The sequence below is a fragment of the Lygodium microphyllum genome, chromosome 9 (genome assembly GCF_053477565.2).
Source record: "Lygodium microphyllum isolate KBCC chromosome 9, Lygodium_microphyllum_v1.1.10, whole genome shotgun sequence".
Classification (NCBI taxonomy): Eukaryota; Viridiplantae; Streptophyta; class Polypodiopsida; order Schizaeales; family Lygodiaceae; genus Lygodium; species Lygodium microphyllum.
In genome coordinates this window covers 23,161,670-23,178,880 of record NC_141143.1, presented here as the reverse complement: position 1 = coordinate 23,178,880, position 17,211 = coordinate 23,161,670, and the positions used below count along the sequence as shown (strand labels likewise).

General features: G+C 42.9%; 1 pseudogene across 1 annotated transcript; it reads right to left on the bottom strand.

Annotated features, from left to right (window-relative positions):
* Positions 1 to 14,430: 14,430 nt before the first annotated feature.
* On the bottom strand, positions 14,431 to 16,920 carry LOC148030865 (cytochrome P450 71AP13 pseudogene; annotated as a pseudogene). The gene is made up of 3 exons (XR_015692014.1): positions 15,815 to 16,920; positions 15,438 to 15,659; positions 14,431 to 15,288 (listed from the first exon to the last, which is right to left on the bottom strand). The product of XR_015692014.1 is annotated as a cytochrome P450 71AP13 pseudogene (transcript).
* Positions 16,921 to 17,211: the final 291 nt, after the last annotated feature.

The window sequence follows — 17,211 nt, the reverse complement described above, 5'->3', positions numbered from 1 at the left end:
TTTTGTGCAAGATGTGCGGGTTTTATAGTCGACTTAATATTTCAAGTGGAAATATTACATCTTTTTCAATCGTCACTTGATGCTTGTGTAGCCCAATTGCTGATAGCACTTGCTCCACATGCCTACATGTTGCAATGACTTCTTTTTCTAGTTGCATCATATAAGAAAAGAAAATGTATTCATATACAAGTTTCTCCATGATTCTGACAAAAGCATGCAATGAACAAATGTGAATATGATCTAATGGAATGTTAAAGATGGGCTTTCAAGTGGGATCTTCTCTATTGTGCGTCAGTGCAGCACTTGTCACCCTTTGCTAGTTATTCTTTCTGTCCTTTCCTTCCACGGACTCTGTCAAGCAATAGATGCATGGATTCTTTGTATTCGCACCATTTAAGATTCCACACATGCATTTTAAAGTTTTCAAGTATCCTACAAGATGCCATTCAACCAAGTATTGACCATACCCTTCAACGGAGCATCTCACCATATTCCTGATGATCGATGATGTTTGGAATGCTTGTGTGCATAAAGAACAACTGCATCACCTCAAATGTTTCTTTAGGAACTTCAAATGCAGCAAGCCATCGCATTTGGCGCTCAGATTGAACACCAAAGTTCCCTCGATTGTTCGTCAAATTGTAAAGCTCTATTCATCAAAGTTACACTAACTCTTTCAAGCTTTACTCCTTTGACAACCTCACTTTCATCCAATTTTACAACAAACTGCAATGTACCATTACATTCCTCAATAGACATATTGTAGTACATTACCATTGCCAACTACACTTTGTACAATAGTAATTGTTGAGTTCGGTGAATTTCCCCTCATATGCATTTTTTGTCCCAACCTTTAGTGTTTCCACGCATTGAACATGCATGGGATCTCCTATCAGCTCCAAAACCTTTGCATTAAGTTACCATTGGGCCTCTGTTAACTTTGAAGGTTGAGAAAAATGCATGATTCTATTTCTCTTCAGCACATGACCAAACCCAGCCTTCATACCTTCGAATATCTTTGACTAAGTCATTGTGCTAATACCGTCATCCTGTCACAAATGGATTGTGTATCCACAGCTGAGAACTCATTTGACACATATTTTAATGTGCACTCAATCACCTTTTCCTTCACATCCTTAAACTTAGGATTTCTCAAATCTTTTTCTAATGTACTTGCCTTCACAAATCTACTAATACATGATCCAACCTCACCCTCACCTAGGTTCTCATTTTGAGCTACCTTGCATGTTTTGATATGCCACTTCCACTAGCCGCTATTCACAATTAACTCGTTGATTGGGTTTTTTTTTTCGTTTGCACTCCTATGTGTTAGCTTGTTGTTGATCTTTCTCAAGTCATCCAATTTTGCATTTGCATACTCATATGAGATACCAATGTCATGGATAGTGTCATGCATTGTAATAATTTGATTGTTTTTTTGAATAATAGTGCCATTCAGTTGTACCACTTGTCCTATGAGCTGATATATATGAAGTTGATGTGCAACGATCACATCATGATAAATTTTTATGGTTGCTTGGAAAGTTGTAAATACTTTGAATGCCTAATCATTGAGCTACCTAGTGTTACTGATCAACCCATTTTCACCCTCACACACATATTTTAGCAAATTTTTTATTCCTAAGAAAGTTGGAGGTCTATTGTTTAAGGGATCAACTGGGTAGATTCCAGCCCATCAACCCACAAGTCCACATGTTTCAATCCCATTTGCATGTAACTCTATAGAACCTGAGGTTTGGCACTAGTACACTAGGTTCTTTTGAATAATGGGATGTGTTCAATCTCTACCTCAATATGCATCTCCTTCTTTCTTTTATTCATTTTACTTATTAATAAAAACGGGGAGCCTACTTGGTTGTCATAGGAGGTACAGTGGAGATGCACAAAGAGGCATAGAGAGGTACACAAAGGTGCCAAGGGAAAGGAGGGTGTAAATAATTCACTCTGTTATTAATGAAGGTTTCATAAACATAGAGAAGAGGTCACAATAGAGCTATGAGAGAGTATATATATGGGAGAAAATAGCTCAAAGAGTAGGGATGTCTAAGACTTTTCATATTTTGGAAATTTCTATTTTACCTCTAAAAACATTTCAAAAAAACATGAAATTTGACTACTTGGTTTTTTTAAAACCAAGAGCTAGAATATAAAAAATCCCCAAAATATCTTTCAAAAAACTTTCAAATTTTCATTTTCCTTGTTTTTTATCAAAAAATCAATTATCTTGTATCTACTAATCATTTTGCATTGAAAACGAAGCACCACACTCCTATAACTAACTCCTTTTTTAATATAAATTTTGGTTGAAAAAGACTTCTTGAATGAGGAGAGAGAAGGAATCTGGGTATATCTTTGTAGATAATATAAAAAAGGCAAAATGAGATTGCAAAAGTGGAGAGAGAAGATTATTTTACTATTATTCTCTCCTCTTTTCCTTCTTTTAAGGAGGGTAGAGGGGGGACTAAAAGGCATATTTTTGAGTTCATTTTTTTCCTAATGGAAGGAAAAGACTTTACTAAAGATGAAGAACTTGGAGCAAAATGAAGAAAACTTTGAACTTATAGTTGAGCTTGCAAATGATGAAGAGTGAAGTTGGCACATGCTAGAGGATGTGCAAGTTTAGAGGGGGTGGATTACCATGGATACCTATCACCTTCACATTATCATCTAATGGACTATGTTTGTTCCCAACCTACTAATGTTATCAAATTATTGCTATTAACAGTGCCCATCTATTGCCAACTTGATCTGGTGGATTTCTCCTTATCCAAGTGTTGTATCTACTTTTTTGCAACATCTACATCAATAACTACCCCCAATCTACCCTAATGTTGCTAGCTCCTTCACTTCTTATCACCTCTTATAGCCATCAACTCCATCCTACATTTTTGGTGTTCCAGTGGATGTTTGCCTACTAGTCATTATAAAAAAATTTTGAACTCCCTCCTTGACATCTTCAATACATGTCTTGCATTCTACACTTGCCACTTTGCTAACTATATCTTATGGGCAACTATATTTTTCTCCAAATCAAGGCCTATAATTGTCATCTTGCTCATCTCAATTCATCCGACTCTAATAATTCTCCTGGTTGTTTCTGTGTTTTTGCTACCTACCCACTCCTATATCATCAACTCTCATTGGTGGTTATTGCATGTAGAATCCATCTTTGATGGGTGGAAAACTCTAAAACCACCCTCAACACTAACAGATTAGTCAATATGAGTTTGTATTAGTGAGCTAGGCATTTATGATGCAGTCGCATGATTTATTAGGACCTGTATGTGACTAACTAACTATGTAATGAAAGAAGCTGAGAGGAGAGAAGAAGAGTTGAAGAGAGAGAAAGAGAGGAAGAACAAGAAGAAGGAAGATGACTAGAAGAGGAGAGAGAAATGGAGAAATGAGGGGAGAAGGAAGGAGGAAGCCATGGAAGCAGGAGATGAAGGTGAAGAGTATGATCTTGATAATAATTGATTGCTCTAATCTGGGGCTCTTACACCTTATATACCCCAGTCAGTATGACTGGGTGTCTAAACCCTAGTCGGTGTGTATCCTGCTCTTGTTACAATCCATCCCCACCCTGAAGGTTTTTTTCCTCACAAATAAGGAGAAGTAGAGGGGAGTGATGGGTGGGCTAAGGGAGGGTTATAGAGTACTACTTTGAGCCCTTTGACAATGAAAATTGGGTGGGTAGAGACTAGGGATAGCATGCTATCCAGGACCGGCCTGCTGAAGTAAACAGATCATAACTTTGATAGGCTACTCCAAATAGGGCATACCACATATTGAAACGGAGCTTATGATGATCACTTTCAGCTATGTAGGATGCACATGACTAATATTTGAATAAGTACAAAACTATTCTAAAACAGTGTGCCATAGGCAGAGGGTGGTCCATTGGGGCATGACCGGCTAGACTTCTAGCCGTTGGGCCTCATGGAGATAGGGGAATTCATTGACAATGATTGCTGGAAACCAAGAGGTTTCTTGTAGGGGTAGGCCTTGCCATTTGATGAGGTATTCCTTAATGGATCACGATCGTAAGTGCTTATCTCGCTGCCCAATGATTGCTTCAGGGATATACTAAGCGATGCCTTCTTCATCTATGGGGGTAAGTTCTTCCGCATAGTCCACTAAGGAGCCTACAAAGGGTTTTAGCTAGCTGACATGAAACACATTGTGGATTTTGGTGGTAGGGGGGAGCTCTAAGCGGTAGGCCAAGTCACTAACTCACTTTAGGATTCGGTATGGGCCATAGAAGTGGTGGGCCAACTTGTTACTAATGCTCTCTTTGAGATTGAATAGCAGGACTTGGGCACTTTCAAAAGGACCAATTCCCCTTCTTGGAATTCCAAATGCCTTCATTTCTCATCAACAATGTAGAGTTTCATGTGTGTTTGGCTCGGGGGGCTCACTATATATATATCCTTGATATAACGTGCGTTCATGGCCTATTTATAAATATCCTAATATGTAAATTTTTCTTGAATAAAACACAACCCTTTTCTATTCAATCTGTAAGTAGCCCCTTTATATGACACCCTTCTGTATGTAGAAAATGTATAAAAATAGTATTTTAAAAACCCCTTATTTTGAACTCACGTTATATATACATATATTCATGAGTGACCCCCCCTACCCCGAGGAGGTGTTTGGGCCTTTTGAAGGTTCATTTTACATTGCTGAAGTAAAACTTGCATGCAATCCAACTCATCCTAACTTTGAGGATTGATCTTATCATTAAATAAGACTATGGGGAGGGAAACATTATACCCATATAAGGCCTCAAAAGAGAAAACTCCAATGCTAGAGTGCGTTGAGTTATTATATGCAAACTCAACCAAGTGGACCCACGTATCCCAACTATGTTGTACATCATGGCAAAAGTGCCTCAAATATGTCTCAAGCCATTTGTTCACTCTTTCAGTTTTGACCATCAATTTAAGGGTGGTATGCAGTGGATGGAGCAAGCTTGGTTCCCATGGAGGTGAAAATTGTCTGCTAAAAGTTGCTCATAAACTTTGCATCCCAATCATATACTATGACTTGTGGCAAGCCACGCAACTTGAAGACATTTTTCATAAATTGAGTAGCCACCTGAGAGGTAGTGTATTGGGTCTTAGTGGGGATAAAGTGGGTAGCTTTGGTGAGGCGATCAGTTACCACATAGATACTATTCCACCCTTTTTTGGTTGTGGCAAGGCTAGTGATAAAGTCCATTGTGATGTGAGTCCATTTTCCTTCAAGGATAGGGAGAGGCTGTAAGAGGCCAGCGGTCCTAAGTGTACTGTCCTTGTTCTATTCGCATGGAACACATTTGGTCACAAAGTCCTTGGCATCCCTCCATAAGCCTTTCCAATGAAAAATCTTAGCAATCATATCATATGTTTTGAAAACACCCAAGTGACTAGCAGTGGAGCAAGAATGTATCTCTTCCATGATCTTCTACATGAAAGGGGAGTTGTGCGGGATGACAATCTTGCCATGAGACCAAATAAGAACATGCTTGAGCTGATATTTAGAGTTTTCAGCCATGATCCCATGCTCTAATTTCTGAAATATGTGGCTGAAGTGATCATCTAACAAGTAAGCCTCTTGAAGCTCTTCAACCTAATCACTGTGCAATTCAGAGATAGAGGATATTCTACATGCCTACATTCGAGAAAGTGAATCAGCCACAATATTATCCTTGCCCAGGAGTGTGCAAAATGTCAAAGTCATAGTTTTGTAAGGTTGCCACCCACCATCGCCTTTGCTTAGGGATTCAAAGTGGACTGAGTCAAGAAGTACTAAAGGAATCGATGGTCGCTTTTCACCTAGAAGCAGTTGCCATACAAATAGTGGTGCCACTTTTTGATGGCATGGAGGATGGCCAACATCTCTTGTTCATACACATTCATTTGCATCTCCTTCTCATCAAGTTTGCAACTCTCAAATGCAATCAAACCATGCTCTTGCAACAATATTGCACCAATACCCTGGCCACTGGCATCACAATGAGTGGTAAATAGCTTTGATGGGGGTTGTTGAAATGAGTGCATCCTTTAATTGTTTGAAGCTATGATCCATAGTGGCATCCCAAAAGAATGACTCATTTTTTAAGTGATCAGTCAAAGGTGCTGCAATGGTGGCATAATGCTTAATGAAACATTTGTAAAATGAAGAGAGACCAAGGAATCCACGCAAGGAAGTGGTAGTGGAAGGAGTGGGCCAGTCTCTAACACATTGCACCTTCTTTGAGTCAGTCAATATGCCATTTTTTCTCACAATGTGTCCCAAGTACTCCACATATGTCTGCATGAATGTGCATTTTCTCTCCTTAACAAAGAGTCGATGCTTTTTCAATATGCCAAACACCCTTCTAACATGTGTCAACTGCTCCTTGGATGACTTGCTGTAAATGAGGATGTCATCAAAGAAAACGAGCACAAACTTGAATAGAAAGGCTTCGAGAAGTTACTATATGTATATCCTCTACATCACATGCATTCAAGGCCTATTTATAAATATCCTTATCTATGAATTTTTCTTTAATAAAACATAACCCTTTTCTATTCAATCTATAAATAACCCCTTTATATTATACCCTTCTATATATAAAAAATATATAAAAATGGTATTTTAAAAATACCTTATTTTGAGCCCATGTGATGCACACATATATTCATAAGTAACTTACCCGAGCAGAAAGGGTCGTAGTACTTTGTTCATCAGGCTCTGAAATGTGGCGGGGGCATTAGTCAACCCAAAAGGCAGCACTAGAAAATGATAAAGTTCAGGATCAGTCCTAAAGGCCATTTTGATCTCATCTCCCTCCCTCATACGAATCTGATGTTAGCCAGAGCACAAGTCAATCTTAGTGAAAAAGCATGCCACTTTCAACTCATCCAGCAAGTCGTCAATCCGTGGGATGGGGTCCATAGAAAATTTTCCCAAATTTTTTAGCCAATCACAGCCCAAGACAACATCAATGGGGCCTATATCTAGGGCAATCAGATTAACTAGTACCACATAATTTTCAGCCAAGCATAAGGGAACTGCAAGACATACATGTGTGCTGATTTTTTCTTCTCCATTTGCTGCTTGGACCTTCAAGGGGTGGTGCAATGCCATAGGGGCGCATTTCAACCGATCAATGGCTGATTTATTGACAAAACTGTGAGTGCTACCACTATCTAGAAGAATGAAGGCATGCTTTCCATTGATACTGCCTTGAATGCAAAGGGTGTTGGGGCTTCGAGAACTCGTCCAAGCACCCAAAGAGATCGAGCAAAGGAAAGTGGTAGGTGGGTGGGATGTCAAATCAAGTATCCATGATGGATCACTGCCTGGGTCGAAGGGAAACCCATCCTCTGGGTCATAGAACTGCTCGTGATCAACATCCTTCGTAGGTGTAGCCTAGTCAATAGGCACGCCATCCTCATCATTGTGCCAATCTTCCATGACATACATGCTATGAACTTTGACCTTGGTTGTCTTGTACAGGAATTTGGAAGCATGATCTGTAGTGTACTTATCTCCACATGTAAAGCATAGGCCCTTTTCCTTCCGTATCTTCACAACATCTGGGGAAATGAACCATTGGCTACTAGATCCATGGGAAGGTGATGCAGTGGATTGTTTATTTTCAGCATACTGATTCTCATCATTAGAGCCCAATGATGTCCCAAAAGTGCCCATTTTTCTTTCAGCATGGAAGGTGGGGTAAGTGGGTACTTTGGGGTTGTTACTAGACATAGAAGTGCCTCGAAAACCACCTCCATATGGGGCTCATTGTGAAGGAATGCGAGGCTGTCCAACATCTTGCTGAAAATGTTCATTCTTACGATACTTTCTTGTATATCTCTCAGTTGGTTCAATCGCATCAAACAATGTGGTAGGTTTTTGGGCCATGACATCTTTCGATAGGCTCGGTTCCAACCCATAAATATACTTGTGCAATTAGCATCATCGCTAATGCTCTCCACATACATGGTCAAGTTTATGAACTAATTTGTGTATTCACATATAGTGAGGTTACATTGGTCAAGAGTGTACCATCGTCTTGCCAACCACTCCTTTTCCATAGGGGACACAAAATCTTGGACCATATGTATTTTAAAACCTTCCCAGTCAATGAACTGTTGATTCTCTTGATTGATATAGCACCACCATGTGTGGACAAATCCTTCCAAGTGGAGAGAAGTAAAATGGATTTTCTTATCATTTGTGCAAGGGAAGATATTGAAGTAGGACTCCAACTTGGACGTCCATTCCTCTAACTCAGATGGTGAGGCGGATTGCCCATTGTACTTTGTGAGGATGATCTTGTCATGCAATTCATTTGGGCCATACTGCCCATGAAACCCTTGCTGTCCATACATCCCATGGTGGCCATACATACCTTGTTGTCCATACATTCCATATGGTGCATTAAGCCCATGTTGTCCATTATAACCATGCTATCAATGATTGCCACGCTAGCCATTTGTACCATATTGTCCTTGATGGGGCTGATTCATATGGGGTGCATGGGGGCTCCTAGGGAGAGTGGGGGAAATTTTACCAAGGGTGGGAGAAGGCCTCAAATGGATGTTGGACGCATGGTGGATGGGAAAATTCAACGAGGGCTCATCATGTGTATGAGAGGGTTCACCAATCTTGTAGGTGGAAGAGGAGATTCTCTTAGCACCAAGTATACCCTGTGGACCATGCAACAATTCTTGATGCGGAGGACATCTAGACTCATGCCTAGAGTCATTGGCCTTCTCTTGGGATGAACCAGTTGCTAATTGAGCAACAAGGACAGTGAGCTACTCCAAGGTCTGTTAAGTCTTTGAGTTTGAGAGAGCCATGTGCTCGATCGCTTCATCAAACTTGGACATCATTTGGTAGTGGTTGGTGACTATGTCATTATGCCGTTCCATATGACGAAGCTCATGCTGACAGAGGGTGTGATTGAGAAGGGTGTACAGGTCTGTTTCAGGAATTTCTTCCTATATGTCACCATGGTAATCTTATGTCGAGCTTGGTTCCTTATTCACGGAGGCTTGGGAGTCTCTAATCCACCTCTGTAGACCATATCATTATGCCGTTCCATATGACGAAGCTCATGTTGACAGAGGGTGTAATTGAGAAGGGTGTATGGGTTTGTTTCAGGCATTTCCTCCTACATCTCACCATGGTAATCCTATGTCAAGCTTGGTTTCTCATTCATGGAGGTCCGAGAGTCTCTAATCTCCCTCTGTAGTTTCTCTTGGGCCTGGCTTTTGCATTTCTAGCGAGCCATCTGGATGCAATCCATAGGACCTGCTATCAGTAAAAAGGGATGTAACTCTTCGTAGGAACCTCCGATTGATAAGGTTTTTTGCTCAAGTCGGAGGGGACAACGTCCTCTTCAAGATGATCTATTAACCTTTGTGACAGAAAATTATCAGATTTTCTGTAATGGATTTACTATGCCTCGTTCTGCACCCTGTCCACAGTGACCCTAGTGCACAAAAATGGGCATAACTTTCAAATCGTAGATCTGATTGAGGAGATTTTTAATTCAAACTGGAGGGGACGAAGCCCTCTTCGAGGTGAGATGTAGGGCTCACTTTCATAATTTTTGCAATAGGATGTTCTTGACTGTCTTGTAGGACTGTGACCAAAAACACTGCCTATCCCTTATTGCAAAAGCCTTACATGGATAGAGCCTAGTCCGAGAGGCCTGATCAGTAATATCAATAGCATACTGAGCATTATCCCAAGAATCATTGCATACCCATATTCTCTCTTGTTAGTGCATAAATGAATTCACTACCATACATCTCCTTTGATTGCATGCATTTCAAGTGTCATACATGGGTACCATTAGCATTGTGGGGGTGTCCAAGGGGGATCATTATCAGCATGAGATGCATTGGAAAGGAGAAATTGGGCCTTTGAATGAGATACAAGGAATGAATAGAGGTTGGGGTAGGGGTTACCTTGGCAGTCCAGTGACTCACTCGCTGCTACTTACCCAATTTACAATGGCTATCATTCATTTTGGGGCTTATCCAAGATCACAAGACAAAGTGGGGATTAATGTCAATCAATACGATGGATTTCAGGAAGAGATATGATGCATGCACACAAAGAGGATTAAGCTATTAGGCCTATGCAATCTTGAATTTCTCCAACAAGGATTAAGCTCAGCAACTGGCTAAATTGAGAGATTAAGATCATATTGGCATACCTCTCTAATGCTTGGGAAGACCGTTGAAGCATAAATCATCATGATGCCCAAATTATCCATCAATCAAGTCTAGTTGGTCGGGGCCATCCGTGGAAGAAGACTTCAGCATTCGAATGCTCCTACTAAGGAGGATGGCTCACATGCTCATCCCCGAGCATGAGCTTCAGTGAGGGAAAGCTTCAAGTCACAGCTTTCATGGCTACCCACAAAATGTCTGCATGCTGAGCTCCATGTCTTCAATCCGATTAAGGGAAAGCAAAAGGGGTTGAAGGGTTGCATGAAGGCTGAGCTTCCAATGTTTGTGGGTTGAACTGAGGGCTAGGGTGGAGCTTCAATGGGTATTCATGCCAAGGTACATCAGCAGATTGAGCCTTTCTGGAGGAGGGGGTTCAAATGCTGAACAAGAAGGTTAAGAGGAGCAAGGGGGAGTTGTTAATGCCATGGGGAAGGCTAGGTGGGAGGATATTTGAGCTTGAGGAGGGCAAGCAGAGCAAGAAACAATAGCACAAAATGCACCACAATTTGTGGGTTGTTCCCTAGGCTCTCTTCCTGTCTGTGCCCCTGCACAAGGGTGTTTCCCTTGATTAGGGGAAAGTGGGGAAGGCTCCTGGGACTTCACATGGGCACTCCCATGGCTGCTCTAGGGGAAAAGAAGAGTTCTTCTCTGTTGTGTGGCTATGATAGCTTGCCTGGGAGGAGAGAGAAAGGGGTTGAAGAAAAAAGTAGCTAAGTTTTCGTCCTCCTCTAACCCCTAAGACTCCAAACTTGGCCTGGAACACTTAAAATTTGCATGAAAAGAAGTGACAACCTGCTAATTTAACCGTTTTACCTCAAGATATGTCTGAGTCTCTAGTCATTACTCCTGCTTGCTCCAAAAAGCTGAAGTTAACAGTAGTCCTTCTTATTGTACCTATACCTGTAAGCTGAGTAATTAGGGTTTTTGGGATTTGAAAAGGAAGAAAGGGAAAAGAAGAAAATGACCAAAGCCTGAAGCTCTGATACCACTTGTAATGAAAGAAGCTGAGAGGAGAGAGGAGAAGAGTTGAAGAGAGAGAAAGAGAGCAAGAAGAAGAAGGAAGAAGACTAGAATAGGAGAGAGAAAGAGAGAAAAGAGGGGAGAAAGAAGGAGGAAGCCATGGAAGCAGGAGATGAGGTGACGAGTATGATCTTGATAATAATTGGTCGCCCTAATCTGGGGCTCTTGCACCTTATATACCCCGGTCAGTGTGACTCAGTGTCTAAACCCTAGTCGGTGTGTATCCCGCTTGTTACAAACTAGGCATTTTTATGCTAGCCAACTTGATTATTTGATTATTTTCTATTGGCTAACTTTTTCATGTTTATGGCCTATTTATAGGCTAGAGTCCCTCCTCAATCATTCAAATCTGTTACTCTAACATATGTAGATCATGTTGTTGTAGAGAAGGAGACAATGTTAGTGCATATTCATGATTCACTAGTACTATATTATCCCTTATCTTGGTAAATGGATTACATTTTTCAAGAATTCTTCTAAGTTCTCTTTGCAATATTCTTTCCTTTCTTTGCAGTTTCTCTCTTCTATCTTGTGTTGTGTAGTCTATTACGGTAGTTTCACACACATCCATTACCACACCCACTTGTAACATGGTATCAAACATTGGCCTTGAGGTGTTCTTTGCTACTACAAGTCTACCCTCACCGTCTACTACTACCTGTTGATATTTCTCTATCTACTGCTATCCAACTAACTTGTCCCTAACAACAATTAGCCTATTTCAAGCCATTTGTTGCTTGCATTGTCTACAACAGTCTTTCATTTCAATTTTTGCATTTTTTATTCATGCATTGCTACATTTAATGTGCCATGTACTATTTGTGTTTTCCTAAAAATTAGATGTATTTTTTGCATTAATTGACTCTACATGCTAGGATGATTAGCATTTCAAGCCCCATTAGCTGTAATCTTCATTTTTTGGTTATGTTTGATTAGATTTTGTCCTACATAGCACTCATTTTGTGATCAGCTTAGTTGTTCTCGCAATTGCGTCCTATGAACTCAAACCAAGTGCACTTTGTGATGTGTTTTGGCTCTCTCTCTCTCTCTCTCTCTCTCTCTCTCTCTCTCTCTCTCTCTCTAGATATAGCATCCAAAGATATATGCATGGACACATTTCAATCAAACCTCTTATGAGCGTATCAAGCAAAACATCAAAGCAAGGGGGTAAATGGCAAACTTGCTTATTACAATATGCACATCTATCCTTCATGTTGGGAATCCTACATGCAGGCAGAGGCACACAATGCAACCATACATAGCCAACCCACTCTCAATGGTATTTAGATGGAGTATTGCACAACTTCGAACTCGATCACACACTTTATTGATCGAGACAGGTGCATGGAGTGGACATGCAAGAGAGACGAGATTATGCAAGCTATGTGGACTATAGAGTGTAGAATCAGAGGAGCACATGATTATGACATGCCCAGCATATGCACACATACGAGCTAACTTTGATATCCCTTTAAAGGGGCCACTTCACGATGGGGGAGGAGAATCATTGTATATCTAGAAAGGTCCCATGGGTTATAATTTGGCCTTCCATGGACGATAATAAACTACTCTACTCTACTCTCTCTCATTTTTTGCACCTTCATGTTGTCTAGGGGGAGGGGTTGTGTCAAGCTGCCACAATCTGTAGGGGATAATGAGATCATACACAAGACAAAAGATTGAATGCAATTAACATCAATAAGAATCTTTGTGTCTTATGAAATAAGAGCACTATACAATCCAAGAACCCTTAAGTTTAATACCATGATACAATGAACTAAATCACAGCATGAAGCATGATAAGAAACCCAATTTTATACATTGAAACTCTTCAAAGAAGGAGTCTCGAATCCTTCCTGGGTCAAATGAACCTGAGGTGTGAGTGTACTCTTCTATCCTTGCTCTTTAGACATATGTCTTCTCTATGAATTTTGCCCAAGCCTTCTTAAATCTCTCTTTCCTCTATTGATAATGGTTGTGAATAGTTTACTTTAGATCTGTCCCTATTTATGCTTTCATGCTTTTGTCTTTTCATAGTTGTTCACACCTTGACACGATGACTCATATTGTTTTTTTGCAATTCATTGTTACCATTTCAAGGATAATGACAATGAGGGGTAAAGGTTTCCCAACTCTTCATTGGAAGCCTTGTAATTTTGCAATTCATTGTTACTGTTTCAAGGATAATGACAATTGACAACTTCAAGGATAATGACAATTGACAACTTGATATGAATGACTGTTTCAAGTAATAGTTGTTGACATCTTGATACAAGTGGTAGTATGTCTTTGTAATTCATTGTTATAGTTTCAAGGACAATGACAATGAGAGGTAAAGGTTTCCCAATTCTTCATCGGAAGCCTAATTATTATTTCCCAAATTCACTACCCTTCATTTGACACACATTGTATTTGCAAACCTCCCTTGAAATGTAGAACCCTCAAAAGGTCAAACACCCTTTTGAAGGATAACGTAGGCTTTAAGTTTTATGGATGTTACTACCTTGAAAAATCGAGAATATAATGTCATGTCAAAGCTATCGTTTGAAAGAAATGTGAAAGAATGTAAGTATGTGATATCTGTGTCGAGATGAAATTAGCTTGACAAGCATTCTGTTAACCAACTTGAAAGAGCATACATCTCAATTGGCATAAATCCTACCATACCCATGCTACTTTTGGTGTTTCAGAAAGGAAACATACAGAACTTGAGAAGTTTCCTTTTTGGAGCCATATATTACGTATTGCTAGCTACTCCCTTCTAATTGGCAAAGAAATGTTCTTCTAACTTCCAAGTTCTATCAAAAAAGGATGGAAGGTCAAGGAGCATGACGAGATCAAATGTATCTAGATCTCCATGCCCTAAAAGCAGTGTCGACAGCATGAGTTTGAATGTGGGACAGATTACACTAAAAGGATCATTGAAAACTCGAACGTGTGAGTGATGTAGCCTTCCACTCTCTAGACAAAGAAATTGAGGTTTTAGTGCAGCTCCTTGAATTAAAATTTTCAGATTCGAGCATTGCAAGTTGACGAGGAAAGGTTAAGGAAAATGAGGAGGACCAAATTATCCTACGTGGACTTTAAAGGCATTATTAACAATATGAGCTTCCGAGAGATGTGACCGATTACCAAACGATTGTTGATAACTTGATAAACATGACTGTTTGAAGTAATAGTTGACATATTGAAAAGTGTTTTATTTAAATAATGCGGTTTAGATTGACAAGTTCACACGAGTGGCGGTGAGTTTTCTCGATTAATACTGGTGGGGTTTCTTTTTTTTGGTGTCTGGGAAAGAAACAAAGTGTTTGTCCAATCGTGTCTGTACCGACACGTGATCTCCTTACAGCTCACGTCCAAGAGAATGATATAATACGTCCGTGACGGTTCCAGTGCCCACTCTACTGTGAATGAGCTTATTGACGGTTACAGACGTGGCTGGGCAGCCGGTTTATTGACGGTTATAGACGTGGCTGGGCAGTCGGGGCGTCGCGCTGACGACGAGGCGCTGGGCCTTGCCGACGGAGAGGCCGTACTTCTCCGTCATGTCGATGGTGGAGGCGCCGTCGGGCAGGTGGACGGACCAGTCGAAGGCGTGCACCAGCATGCCGATGCTGGCCTGGACCGTGAGGAGGCCCAGGGTCCAGCCAGGGCAACCGCGGCGGCCGGCCCCGAAGGGAAGCAGCTCGAAGTGGTGGCCCCGCACGTCGATGTCGCTGCCGATGAAGCGCTCGGGGCGGAACTCATCCCTGCCAATTGCCCAGATGTTGACCATCACCCGCGTCCTGGCCGGTATGTTGTAGCCTGCCACCTCGCACGCCTGCGTGGACTCGTGCGGGAACATGAGTGGCGCCGGCGGGTGCATCCTCAGGCCTTCCTTCACCACCGCCTGCAGGAACGGCAGCTCCGCCACGTTGACTTCCTCCAGCAGCCGGCTGTGGATATATATCAGCAAGGGCCCCACGGTTTTTGACGGGTTTACCCGGTGAATGGGTGACCGTGGGGCCCACAAATTAAAAGACCCCTAAAAGGGTCAGTGGTCTCACCCAGAGGATCAATCCCTGGGATCGAACCCTGGATCCCCGACTCCACACAGAGCTGCGCTATACCACATGCCCGCGAATAGCTTTGATGAAGATAAGCTATCTTCTTTGAATTAAATTCTTAAAAAACAAAAAGGTTGCATAACCGGCAACCAACCGGGAGTAACCGACACGTCCCCGTAAAAGCGGGACCCATACTGATATCTATCTTCAGCCCCAGCAGCCGCTCCTTCCCTATCACCGCGTCCAGCTCGGCTTGCAGCTTCTTGAGCTCCTTCGGGTTCCTGAGGAGCTCCGCCATGGCCCACTCGACGGTGATGGCCGAGGAGTCGGTTCCAGCGGCGAACATGTCCTGCGCAAACAATCATATAACAAAGAGCGCGCCACCGCGGTGAAGTTTCATATAAAATTGACTGAGTGTGTGTATTCCGCTACTAAACACGTTGTCATAGGCAATGCAGTGAAAACTAAAGGAGTTCAACGCTGCAGTTAAGGGAATATTCTCACGTATAAGATGGCTTTAATGTTGTCGTCGGTTATGCTGGCGTCGGCCTTCTGCAGCGAAAGCAACAAGTCCAGAAGGTCGGCTTTCTTCGCTGGGGCCTGATCGGCCTCCTTGTCCTCGCTTTGCTGCCATCTCGGGGCAGGGGCTGGTGCAGCTGCCGCCTGTGCTTTGTAGCGAGCCCGGCGGCCATCGACAATGCCTTGGAGGATCGCGTCGCTCTTCCTGGCGGACGCCTTCATCTCGCGGATGAGAAAGAAGTCCATCCAGTGGAGGTAGGGCAAGAAGTCCCCGTAGCAGCGCTTGCCCACGAGGCGGGAGATCTCGGCGATGATGTCGGTGAAGTTGGCGGCCGAGACGGCGGTCTCCATCTCGGCGAAGCGGCGCCCCACAGCCATTCGGCAGATGACGCTGCTGCTCAGCAGCATGAGCTGGCGGCGGAGCTCGAAGGAGCGGTCGTTGGTGGCCTCTTCCCACACGCGCCGCGCCAGCCGCGCCCTCTCCTCCCCTCGAATCGTCTTGAAGTCGGTGGTGCGCTTTGCGCCGAATAGCTCCATGACGCAGAGCTGGCGCATCTGCTTCCAGTAGGCGCTCTGCGGCGCGCACAGCACGTCGGAGCAGTCGTAGAAGGAGTAGACGCCCAACGACAGCCGCGGCCGCGAAGAGAACGCGTGGCCCTGCGTCTGCAGCACCTCCTTCGCCAGCTCCGCCGACGACACCACGACTGTCGGCACGTTCCCCAGCTGCAGGTACATTAAGGGACCGTAGCGCTTCGACAGCTTGTACAGCGGCTGGTGTGGCAGGTTGCTCAGCAGGTGCAGGTGGCCGAGCAGCGGCAGCGCCGGCGGCGACGGAGGTCGCCGCGCCGCCGCTCGCCGCTTTTCCTTCTTCACGACAAACCACGCAGAGAGCGCAAAGCACACGCCCAAGCTGAGCACTAGCAGCCCTCCGTCGTAATCAGCCATGACCACCACTCACCCGCCGTGACCGGGTCCTGGACTGTATACCTAGTGCAGGCCTACTCAAAAGTTGAGCGTGTATAACAACCTGACCGATGATCTCTTTGCCAGTCGCGACTAAATTTGTGGATCCACTCTCTCTGCTTGTAAGTTGTTACTGTACATTGCGACTCAGACCATCTCGCGAACGTATTTGTAGATGGCATGGGAAAGACGTGTCACGTGTGTGATGACGCGGCACGCCGTTGGCCATCAGAGAGTCCAATTTCAGTATGCTTTCCTGATGAAGCACGCTGTCGGTGGTTAACAAACTCCTCGAAATCACCTGGTCCGGACTCCGATCTTTCTTCTAGAAAGATGCCTTTCTACGAAGTACTTAGTAGCGCCTCTTCACGCGCGCTTTAGATGCATGCATATTTTTGAAGCTCGATTAAGGCATCTAA